The 12,379-nt window shown below is 41.4% G+C and overlaps 1 long non-coding RNA gene across 10 annotated transcripts in view; it reads left to right on the top strand.

Moving 5' to 3' along the window:
* Nucleotides 1-12,379, top strand: part of LOC146763384 (uncharacterized) — a 57,704-nt gene that overhangs the window by 29,012 nt on the left and 16,313 nt on the right. For all 10 annotated transcript variants that reach the window (XR_014952239.1, XR_014952237.1, XR_014952236.1 and 7 more), the window contains one exon: nt 1-12,379. This exon is cut by the window's left edge. This is a non-coding gene — a long non-coding RNA (uncharacterized LOC146763384).

Below are 12,379 nucleotides of genomic sequence, written 5' to 3'. Positions count from 1 at the left end.
AACCAATATGATTAATGCAACATTCGCCGTTTATTAGTGAAAAGATGGCAGTTTATATACACTTCCATATAGTTTACAGCTTACAAAGGCATTCTGATTGGCAAGCTAACATTGTTTGTCTTTGTCTTAAGTTGGTCAGGCTTTTCACACTGCAGCTCTACCCTAATTCAAAGTTGGATAGCCTATTACTTTGTAGTTACTTAACGTAATTCCTAACAGCATCACAACTAATTTCTCACTGCGTCGAAGGCTCCTAGGCCCCACCAAGGCCACTTATCAGGACCTAGTCTGAGGGGTAGTTCAAGTCTCACTCCAGACATAAATCATGCCCTCTCTCAGAAATTCTGCAACACTTCTCTCTGGCACCTGTGATCCCGTGTGATTTCTTTGACCCCTATTTCTTAGAGTAGCAGAGGTTTTAGTATCCTGATTAGCTGCTTACTTTCAATCAGAAATATCTATTTCCTTATTTATTGTTTCCTGTGTTGCATGAATTCCTGGTGCTTTGGCCTCTCGCTGTTTGAGGGAGTCGAATTCTTTTTGTGGGTCCTGTTTGCTCATCCAAGGTTGGGTTTCTCTGGACAAGGTCTGCCAGCTACTCCTAGGATTTGTAAAGTAGGAACTGCTCAAAGTTATCTCCTTGCTATCCTTTATCTCATGCTTCTGGCCTTTGGCTGCTTTCAGTGTTTGACTCATGTCTTTGTGCATGGGAGAATTCTGGTCTGCAATGACTCACAAGTGTGACCAGTTCTGGCTTTATGCCCAACTTTTCTCAATGTCTATTTTGCTTGTGATGCCAATTTCATGAAAACATTTAAAACAGCACAATGTTAAAAAATAAAATTGCTTTCCTACTGAAAACAAATATAAAACTTAAACAAAACTTGTAATTTTTTAAGTCATGATGATTTGGTTTAGTTCTTTAGTTTGGCCTTTTTGTTGTTTCCTTTCCTCAAGAAGAGGTAGGGCAGAAGTTTCCTAAAGAAAATGTTGAAGGTTGCTAGACCTTCAAAATGTCCAGCCCTTCAAAACTTTTATCAGCCATGTTGATGGAAATATTACAATGTCATGCAAATGTGAATTAGTTGGCAGAACATCTTGTTGCAGCCAGGGAAAAAAACCCTGCATACTGAGTGTCATATTTATACTTTTCAATGGCATCTTTATTGGCTAAAGAGGAACACATGTAGCTGTACTTTGTAAAAATAATGAAGTCAAGGATATAAAATAGCTGGGCTTCTTCAGTATTCAAACACTCTTTCAGATCAACAAACTGAAAAGGTCTTTCAGGATTCTCTACTGGCTTTGTGCACAAAAGATGAAATCATTCAAAGAGCAGGGCATAAAGATACCATCTGATATGTGGATCAAAATAATGCATGCTATGCTAGGAAAATAAGACCAGTACAGAAACAGTCTTGAATGAGGTTTAGCATTCATTATTCCCTATAAAATTGATTGACAATTCTTTTTCAACTGTTTAATTTTAAAAAGACCTACAGGAATCATTTGGCCCAACCTCATTTATATTTTGAAATAAAGCTTTGTGTGTTTTTATTCATCATGGCAAGCATAGAAAAAATATCAGCACTTATCTGATCCTGGCTTTACATAATGCAGCATTAATCAACAAAGTTTTACCTGCATTCCTCCTGTGGGTTACTGAGCTAAGTACTCAAAGTCATTGCCATTTCATGGCTGCTTGGTGTCTTGTTTAAAAAGAAGTTGGAGAGCTCAGCTTAGCTCCTGATGGATCAGCAGAGCTGTACCAGAGATGCGTAGGCTGTTTTGGACAAAATGAGAACAAACTAAAAAAAAAAAAAATGGAGTTAAACCCCTGATTTAGGCTACAGTCCAGCAATGAGTTCCATTGTTGTTTCCATGGAGCTCAGTGCAGCATCAGCCACAGTTGTTTTTTAAAAAATATTCTTACGAGGCCATAGTGTTTCCTGTCTTGCAGGGAGCATGGGAGGAAACACAGTAATTTTGTGTTATTTTGACACATCTTCCATGCCTTCAGTGAAGAACAGAATGGAGATAGGAGTAAAAGGCAGCTATATTGAAGCATATTTATTCTTTTTCTTCCTTTTTTTTTCCCTATGCTTTTCTATTCATGTTCAGACATGCAGTTAGTTGTGAAGAAAGGATTGAAGTGATGGGCTGAAGCATACTTCTTTGGGGGAAGATTGCCTTATCTCTTTTCCTCTTGTTTCTTTTTTATTCTCTCTTGCAATCTATAATGGGGATTACAAATTACAGATATCCCCAGGCAGCAGCCTGGATCAGAGTGAGCCAATCAGATGGATGCTGCTGCATGAACCTTCTTTCTGATTTTGTGGGTGTATTTTAGCTCTGCAACTGCCAATCATCTTCAGATCTGAGCATTCCCACCTGTGGGAGAGGTCTCATACCTTTCTAATTTGATTTCAGTTGACATGGTCACCGTGGCAGAAAGGAAGGAGAGAGTTCTTGAAAGAGGAGCTTTCCCTTATGCTCATTCCCAACCTATGCATGCTGCAAAACACTTCCAGAACTTCCACAGCTGCTATCCTTTCTGTTAAAAAGGCTGGTGAAGCATTATATAAACTGCATTCTGAAAGTTGATGCAAATAGGTCTTGCTCTTTTCCCAAAGCTGCTGAACAGCTTTTGAGTGGGGAATGATGCTGCACCAGTTCCTGAGAGGAGGGGGTTTATTTTAAGCCAGCTATAATTCTGGGTTTCTGCAGCTGACAGCTACACTGACTGGGGTGGGAGCTGGCTCCTGTCCCTGGAAAGAAAAACAAAAGGTCCTGCACACCCTGGCTTCTATTGCTGCTGGTACCACCCAATTACTGCTTGGATTAATGGGACATGATGGTGCCAGTGCTTTTAGACATCATCGTGCATCTCACCACGCATACAGCTGCTCTGGCAGTCAAAAAGCCATGAGAACTCCCTCCCCCATGGTGATTCACCTCACCTTAGGGTAGGTGGCTGAGCCCTGTCCTGTAGATAAAAACCTGTGCAAGCTGGTTGCTAGCAGTGGGGTCTAGTTAACTAAGTCTGCACAGCTGTAGTTTGATCATCGGAATTCCCTTCCTTCACCTGTGTGTATCTTGCTTGGCAAAGGAATAAATCCTTTCAAAAATGTAGTGGGGTATTCATTCTTATCAGGAAGTTACCTGCAGTAACTAGTTTGGAGTACTTAGGTTCTTTGTAATGCTCAAAATGATCCTACACCTTCCTGGGAGCCTGTTTTCCAGTTTCTCCATGCTCACATTGCAGCAGGGCTCATCCCCCAGCCCTTTGGTTTGGATTTTCCCATGTTCCTCATACTGTGCAGCATTTCAGATACTCTGGATGTGTAATCCAGACTGGCAATCCATCATGATGCTGGGTTTAAGGTTCCTTTCTTGCTGTCCCCAATACACATTTTTTGTTCAGCATTCATTATTTCCTTTCTTTCCAGAAACCCTATTTCCCATCTTACCTTCCCTGCAGAAATTAAACTTTGTCACAGTCTGAGCATGCTTGTCTGTAACTTGAGATCTGAATTTAGAGCAGCTTTTTATTTCAAGAGCACTGAGCCAACCAAAACAGGCTCAAATTTGTTTAGTGCCCTGGATATACAGAGAACATCTCAATTTGTGCTCTTCATGTTTTGATTTGCTCCATGAAGAGCTGCAGGTGTTACTAGATCCTTCTTTTGGTTCTGGAGAAATATGAGCCCATGACATTGTGCTCAGCTGTGAAAAGTTTAAATGCAGCTCTCAGCTGGAACAAAAAGATTTTCCTGCTTTAGGTTTACAAAACAGTGAAATGCATAACAAAGGATACTTTAGTAATGTATGACTGCCTTGTATAAGTAACTCAGAGCTGTTCATGTTGGAAGTAGACCCAGAAAATGAAGTAAAATTTAAAAGACAACAGTTAAGGTATTTTTCCTATATACTTTAGATTTGCAATTTTATGATGTTCAGATATTCGTTACATGTACTATTTATCCCACTATGTTCACTAATTAGAATAAACATCTAAGCAAATTTAGCTTGCTTTCCTGTATCTTTATCTTGTTCTACAAATATCCTGTGGAACCTCAAGGAGCAAATAAAATATCTCTGTAATATTTTTAATTCTTTCTTAAAAATTAAATTGTCCCTCCACTTCCCAGTTCAAAGGACATTCAGTGTTCATCTGGGTCTCTCTGTCTCACTCAGAGAAAAGTAAAGACTATGGAAAAAATAAGTTGTCCTAACACTGGAGGCAGGAACAATGAAGAGATATTACAGATTCTGTGAGTACTTGGTGTGTTTGGCTGAGCAGTTGGATTTTGTGATGGGAGTTTTGTGAAGCAGCCGGTTGGATTAATGAAGGGTGTGGGAAGAGCAGATGTGGGAGGGTTTTTTTTCTGGAAGGTAGCCAGAGGAGCTCTGGATCAACCCCACTCATGCACTATATACAAGTTGAGGATGAGGAGTCTTTATCTCCAGAAATGCCTGGTCTGACCCTCTTTACTCAGCTTGCCTGTGACATTTGGCACTGTAATAGGTACCAGAGTATGCCTTTCCTTTTCATCTGACATATTATGATGCTAGAAAATAAATCCTGGGTGCTGCTGAGCTCCAGCTCCATTCATCAACTCCCCTCATGTTTGCAGGAGCAATAGGATCAGTTGTAATTCCTCCAGCATGGATTGTGCTCCTTGGTGTCAGAGGAAGCTCCTCCACTCCCTTTGGGTGTCTCTGAGCAGTTTGAAGCATGCAGAAGCTGCTGCTTTGAGTGACATTTCTCTCCCTTTCTTCCACAGCTGAGGACCTGCCACATGCTCTTCTTAATTTCTCTACTGGTAAAAGGTTACCAGTAAAACATTATCACAGCAACAAGAGGAAGAGTGTGGTGGCGTGTCTGTAATTTGATTTTTGTTCAATATCTGTTCCCCCCCCTCCCCCCCCCATCCCTAATCTCCTCCTCTCCCCAGTTGTCAGTATTCCCTAGCTCTCCCCTAACCCCCTCATCCCCAAATTGTCAATCCTCCCTTTCCCTGCCCTTTCCCTGGAATCTTCCCTGTCATTCATCCTAGCCCCCTCCTCTGCTTCCAGAGCATTCCCTGTCTGTTTGGTGAGACTCGAAACCCTATTGCTTATTTTGTGTTATTTCACTTCCCTGCTTCCCCTGATAGGTTTGTGATGGGTTAATTCTGCCCTAAACTCCTCCCCTGCTGTTCCCTCATTGGTTGCTGTTCCTACACCCATCTCCCTGAATTCTTGTATAAAAGCTCTGCTCCCACTCCCGAGGGGGTCTTGGGGCTCACTGAATAAAACCATCCTGTTCACCCCTAAGTCCCATGTCACCTCTGTCTGTTCCCGCACCACCGACTGGGACTGCAGAGCTTCGCAGGGGGAGCAGCCGCCCGTTCTCTTCCCTCGCCGCCCAGCACGGCACCGCTCGGGGTATCGTGGCGAGGGGAGCGTGTGCCGCGCTACTACAGAAGAGAGTATAAAATAGACAATTCTTGCATTTTTTGTTTAATCTTCTCCTATCTGATGGTTGGTTTTTTTTTTTTTTTTTCAGCATGTAGTGTCTATTTGCAAATAATTAGGTGAAAGAAAGCCAAGTCCTCGTAGTAATGGAGACCAAGGACAAGAACAAGGTCAACACTAAGGCTGAATAATTAACTAAAAGTTGCAGGGTTAACTTCAGAAATAGCCTATGATTTCAAGCACCTTTGACTTTTTTCTTGAGCATCAGTGAAGAAATATGGTTGGTATGTCATGCTAGTGAGGTAAATTAGCTGAAGGTTTCTTTCACCTCCTTGTCTCATGATTCAAGCATCCCTCAGTTATCTTTTGTAGGTGTTCTGATTTTCAAAATGCTCAGAAGATTATAACTCTAAGGGCTGCCAGGAGCCAGGGTTTGGTTTTGGTCTGCAGTTTATGTGGGGAAGCAGTGAAGATGAAGTAGGGGGATGCCAATCCCTGTCCAGCAGTGCTGGGTCCTGTGCATTAAGAAAAAAAGCAGGTGAGTCTTAGAGCAGGGGTTTCACAAAATCAAAATCTTGCAAGGCTGTAACCTTTTTTAACATTACAGATTACAGTTCTGTGTTGTTTTTCCAGCCACGGTGCAAAGACAAATGTTCTTTAAGCAAGTGTTAGGACCATTTTCTCTCTTCCTGGTGTATTTGTTCATCCACCAGCTCCAAATACCTATATTTTAAGTTGCCTTGTTCTTAACAAGCTTGAGTTTTGTGGGAACTCAAAATGTCTCTCAGACATTTTTAGAGGTTCCAGGCCTTGGTCAGAAGCATTTTAGACCCTGGCAGGCAGCTGGAAACAGCTGTGATTTTGAGTTTGAGCCATGGAATGAGTTACCAACTTTGGAGGTGGAACAAGCAGTCACAAAAGGTTAGATAGTATAGTAAAAGTAATTACAAAGTAGAGGGAAAATTCTTTTAGTATTGTACAGGGGGGTTTTTACTTTGTACATGGGGGTCAGAAGTTCTAAGATGGAGGAAAGTGGGCTGATCCTGTTCTTCCTCCTTCTTCTTCCTTGCCTCTATGTTCTTGGTGATGTTGGCACTCACAGATTGGTTTAGAGTAGAAAAGCACTTTGTAATATAGGTAGTAGGTATTGGGGGAAAACTATAAACATGTAATACGTAATATATCATATAAAAGATAGCAGCAGCCCTGGGCGGGGAGAGAGACGAAGAAGACAGCAGACAGAGAGGATGTCAGGGTGTGTGTGTGTGCCTCTGCCCAGGCCGCTGACCAAGCAGCCACAGCCCGAGAAGACAATCTGTTAGATAACTAGCAATAAACTGCCTTGAGACTGAACAGCAAAAGCCTGCGGAGTTTTTCTTTGGAAGCACGGGTTGGTTGGAGGAGGAATTTCACCACCATATGAGACCCCAGAGCAAGGCTGGGGTTCTCGCAGAGTTTAAAATAAGTGACTGAATGTATAATTGCTGAGAATACTCTAAATTGAGATGGTTTGGCTTCTGGAACTAAATCAGCTTGTTTCAAATCATATTTAGAAGCTGAAGAAATTGTGTGAGAATCCTTTATCTTCTGCTGTTACAGAATTCTGGAAACAGTTTCATGGTGAGGTGATGTTTCCTTGGAAGGCTTTGGTGCACTTGGAGCAAACCCCCAGAGTTCAGGCTACTTGGCAAGGACACCGCAGTCCCCACCCAAGTTGTGCAGGCTGGTGGGAAAAGACAACTTTTCCTTGGCCAGAACAAACCCCCAGGATCCAAAAGGGCAGGGGATGAAAAGCAGAAAAGGAGAATCATGGACAGGAATAAGATCTAAGGCTCTACGTAAGTTCACATGTCTTGACTTACAGTCAGGACATGTTATTTTTGGTGGCACTCCAGATCAGTTAAAATTAAGAGATTGCAGCAGCCTCAGCTCAACTTTAAACTGGCTCATTTACACACTGCTAACATAAAAAAAAAAGTGCATTGTGATTCATGTTGTTATTATTATTCGGTGATATGCTATTTATTTTATGTTGTTCCCACATTTCCTGGTCCTTAAAATGCTGTGGAATAACTGTCACCACAAAATTACATGGTTGTGTTTGTCAAGAAATCTAACGGTGAGTATGGAACTTAGGATTTTGGAAGGTGGGATACTACAAGAGAATGCTTGGTTTGCAAAAATGCTGAACAATAGAAAAATGAATATTTGTCTATAAATAACCTCAGTAGACTTCAGAATTCCACAGGGATGAGGTAAATAAAGCAACAGACTTCTTAGACTTGGGTCTGTCCCAAGTGTTAAAAAGTTATTCTGGTACATAGAAACCTGACTTTTCAATGCAGTCTTAGGACTTGAAGCAACTTTTTGGCTGTGCCCCTCTGAGAATGGGAATTTCCAGTTAAAAGAAGGGGGAAGAGAGGTGGAATGTCACCATTTGATAAGTCTGGAATCTGCACACATCTGTGTGGATTGCTGTAGTGGTGTGTCTGACCCTCTTTATGGATGGTCACCCCAAATTGTACTCAAATGCACATTTTCACTGAGCTTTCTTGTTAAAATCCACAGGATTTTGTTTTAACCTTGCTGCTGCTTTCAGAAGCCCCTGCAAGGCTGAAAGCTGACCTTGCTTTCCCTCAGTGGAACATAGTGGGTTTCTGTGCTGCACTGCCACAGGTGTCTCCCCATCCCATCACCCATGGCTGCAGAGGATAATGGTGTGAATTCAGCTGAACTGACATCACTGAGTGAGGTGACCAGGCCAGTGCTGTACAGAGTGAAGATTCATGTGTTTCTAAACTGATATTTTAGGTTTTAGCTTTTATATTTTTCACTTTCTGTGCTGCTTTAGTGTGTAGTTCTGAGCTTCATATTAGGGGATGGTGAGCTCTCTGCACAGAGTAGTGAGACAAAACAATTCTTTTCCTAGCTTGGAACCAAGAAAAAGCACCCAAATTTCAGCTCAAGAGCACAAAAAATGTGGGCTGAAGAGAGAAAAACAGGAAGGATGGGAATTCATCAGCTAAAGCTGTAATTAGACAATTAGCTGCAATATGAAAATGGAGCAGAACTTATCAAAGTGAGAGACCGTGTGACCAGGTGTCCATTTTGGGACCATTTTGGTTCATCTTGGGTGTAGCTCTGGCTGGGCTCTTGTGCTGCCCAAGGTGGATCCATGGAGGAGATCCTTTTAATAAATTCTACTTTAGCTCTATCTAATCTCTATTCTAGGTCAGCCTTGATAAAGCATCACTACTACTGAACATCTCTGGGAACAACAGTTCTGTAGGGAGCCTGTGGGGTGTGCATCCTTTGGAAGCACTAGGAATCCTCTGACAATGTTAAAAAAGGCACCATTCAAAGAGTCAGGGTGGAGGAGCGGAGGGAGTAACAACTGAACTCATGGCAGTGGCATCTGCAAACTGCACCACTGAGTGCAGGATGAGCTTTCCAGAGGGAAAGGAGCAGGCATGGGATGTGGTGTTAAGGTTCTGCGGGCAGCAGAACCTGCTTTTGGCATAAACTCTCTGTAATCACTATTCCAATGCTTTGTCTCACAGCTAATGTGTACAACACAGTAGACGTGAAGATTAAGTTTCAAATGCAGTAGGAGGGTTTACAAATGTGCCCAGTGTACTGAAATGCTTCTCATGCATTGCTAGGGATGCTAATTTAATAATGCATCTCCTAATGGAAACCAGTGAGCTTCCCCCCCCCAAACCCACTACTACCCCCGTGTATTTTTCAGCCATGGATTACAGTTTACATCTGTTTCAAAGGCACGAGGCATTATCTATGTAATGAAATGAATTTGTGATACATTCACTGGGGCAAATGGCTCAGGATAGTCGATAGTCCTAGTTAATGGTTGCAGGTATGAATACATTTGTCCTGAACGTAAAACTAATGCCTGACATCCTCAGCATGTCATACAAACTCAGGCTTTACCTTTGTAGTTAGGCTGAAACCTATTAACATTCCTAATCACATCAACCCTGAAGCCGGGACTGTGTTTTCTCCTCTTACCAGGGAGAAAAATGAAAAAGTAAAGTAGAAATGAGATAGCCAAACTAGGAGAAGGTCCCTCAGAATTCTCATCTCCAAATCAGTGCTTGGTATCCCAACCCTGTATATGTGTCACAGGAAAGCATCTTGGGTGCTATGAAATATATTTTACTTTGGGGAATATAGTTGTGAATCCAAGAAAGACATTTGCACTTTTTTTTTACTCTCCTAAGCAAAAGGATGAATTCGATGTCAAAAAAACCCAAAAAAACAACCCACCTAAGAAAACAAACAAAACAAACAAAACCACCCAAACAACAACAGCAAACCCACCAAAAGAAAGAAATCCCAATGAAAAGACAACCAAACAAAAAATCTTGGTCATGAAAAAATGGATTTTGGTGGTTATTTCTAAACAATTAATTCCACAACTAAATATCAGACTAGAGATGGATTTATAAAAGCATTTCAGATGCTTAAGCCCCAGAGGAAACATGGAACGGGGAGTGGGGGGAAAAGTATGTGCAAGGAGAATTACATCTCCACACTCCTTCCCCAGCATCTGCAGATCTAATTTCCCTCTGTAAATAGATTATATCCAATATTTATAAAAAGATTAGTTTAATCTGACATTTAATTAATGGAAACAGCAATGTTTGACACAATTTTCCACAATGCAAATGTGTGAAATCAAATGCAACGATGGATCCATACTAGAGGAGAAAAAAATAATGCTGCTGTAGTTGGAGTCTTCTTTCTCTTGGAAAAAGCAATAGACAAGCAAGGTGAAATTTCAATTTGATACTCTCACAAAAATCTTTATCTAGTGTTTAGGACCTTTATGGTTTTCAGCCAAATGGTTCTATATATGCACTTATTGATTGTGTAAATGCTGTTAGATGTTCTTTCTAGGATGCACTGCACCAGCTTCTGGTTCAAACATCCACGGCTTTAGGCAAGCTGTTCTGAAATCCTGAAATTAATATCAGAGACCTTTCCAGCTGTAAAGAGTTTTGTTGGCATCAGTCAGTTCTGCTTGGATTTCTCCCACCATTGAAGCCCTTAGCTGCCTGTGGCTGGTTAAAGTGGTTGTTTGTAGCTCTTGCACAGTTACCTTCATTATTTTACTTGGGGATTAAGTGTGTGGTAAAGTAGTTACTTGAGGGCTTGATGTTTATGTGAGCCAGAATGAAATATAACAATGGTGCAGCACCCAAGATGGAAGCTGCCTTCCCTTGGATTCCTGGCAGCTTGGGTCTGGGATGTGTGCTCAGCAGTTTGACACAGCTCTAAATGGATGTTATAGCTCTTCAGTCTGGCCTGAACCCTTGGAAAGGCATTGAAGCACACCAAGACATTTGCAGATGTTTTTATCCTTACTCGTTTTATGATTTGCACTCTGTGTTAGTGGCTCTGTTACGACTTGTTTAAAGAGAATTTGAATTTATGGTTGCATTTTGCAGGAATGACAACACTCTGCTCAAGAGTGTCTCAGTTTACCACAGTTTTAAACATTTTGCCATTAGTGAGCAAGGGTGAGAAAAGGGAAGTGCTGGTTTAAGAGAGACATAACTCAGCAAATTTCTAATTTGCTCAAGTCTATAGAGCCATTAAGCAGTTTTTCCTTTTCACAGGAAGATCCCATGAGTTTGATTTTTTTGGAATCTATCAAGCTCAATTCCTCTATTTAACCTTATTTAAATTTATTTACTTACTTCCCTTTAGCCATTAAAATATATGGCTTTATGGGTTTTTTTGTTTAAAAAGTCACAATTTAAAAACCAAAACAATAAAAACCACACTCAACACAATAAAACCCCCAAACATACTAACAGTTCCTCACACTAAATAGAGACCATGATGTGTGGCACGATCTCCTGTCTAATGGCTTTTTGTTGTGATGAGGAAGATTGTCTGTGCTTTTTTTTTTCACACCTGTCACAGATCAACTTTATTTCCCAAACCCAGAGGGATCCTGAGAAAATAAAAAGATGCAACCTTATTTTTCATCAAGTTTGTGGTACAGGGCTTTGTAAGATAATTCTTCATCCACATCATTCAGAGACATAAATTCAGCTGTTTTTTCCAGGGTTGCATTGTTGTCCAGTGCATTCTCCCCTTTTTAAATTTCAAACTTTCCTACCACTTTCAAACTTTCTTTTATTTTTCAGCTCCTTTTGTACCCTCTCTGTGTGTTCCCAGTTCTGCTTTGAAGTCCTTTGCTGTTCTGTCAGGACAGAGATTTATTTTGCATGACTTCTCTTAACTCTCTTGCCTCTGTGAAGATGCAGCAATGCAAACCTCTGGCAATCCATTCTTTGATTTTGCATTTATTTTTGCCACTCTATACTTTATATATAAGTATCTGGCCACTGTTATTTTCTCTGGAATCCCTTCAGCTGGGTCATTTCTGCCTGGGAGTTGATGGAATTCGATGCTTTTGCACAGAGGCTGGCTGTGACAAAACTGCCTCCAAGAGCTCCCTCTTACAATGGGGTCTGCGGGGTCAGGCTTTCGCGTGTGCCTGCAGCCCTACTGATCCTGCAAGATTCCCCACAGAGCAGCCCCTTTGCCTGGAACTCCTTGGAGAACAGTGACCAAGGAGTGAGGCATGACCCCTGCTGCTCCCCCACTCTGTTGCCTAAGCACCAAACTCTGAATCTGCGCTGACATTCCCATGTTTTATCATCCCTTTGTGTTTTAGGTGCATTTGCTCAGACTGATGGCTATTTGATCTCCCCCTGGTGTCCTGTTACCTCTGGGTTTGCTGCCTGCTGAAGACAAAGAGGTGCGAGGAGTTAACACCAAAAAGTTCTTGTATAATCCATCTTCCCTTATTCTTCAGTCTGACTATAGCATATAAGGAAAATGCAGAGAAGAAAAGTCTGGCATCCATAGGGGATACGCTGAAAAG

The sequence above is a fragment of the Lonchura striata genome, chromosome 1A (genome assembly GCF_050655825.1).
Source record: "Lonchura striata isolate lonStrDom1 chromosome 1A, ASM5065582v1, whole genome shotgun sequence".
Lineage (NCBI taxonomy): Eukaryota > Metazoa > Chordata > Aves > Passeriformes > Estrildidae > Lonchura > Lonchura striata.
The sequence above is the reverse complement of the archived record's forward strand: the minus strand, read 5'-3'. Positions and strand labels throughout refer to the sequence as shown.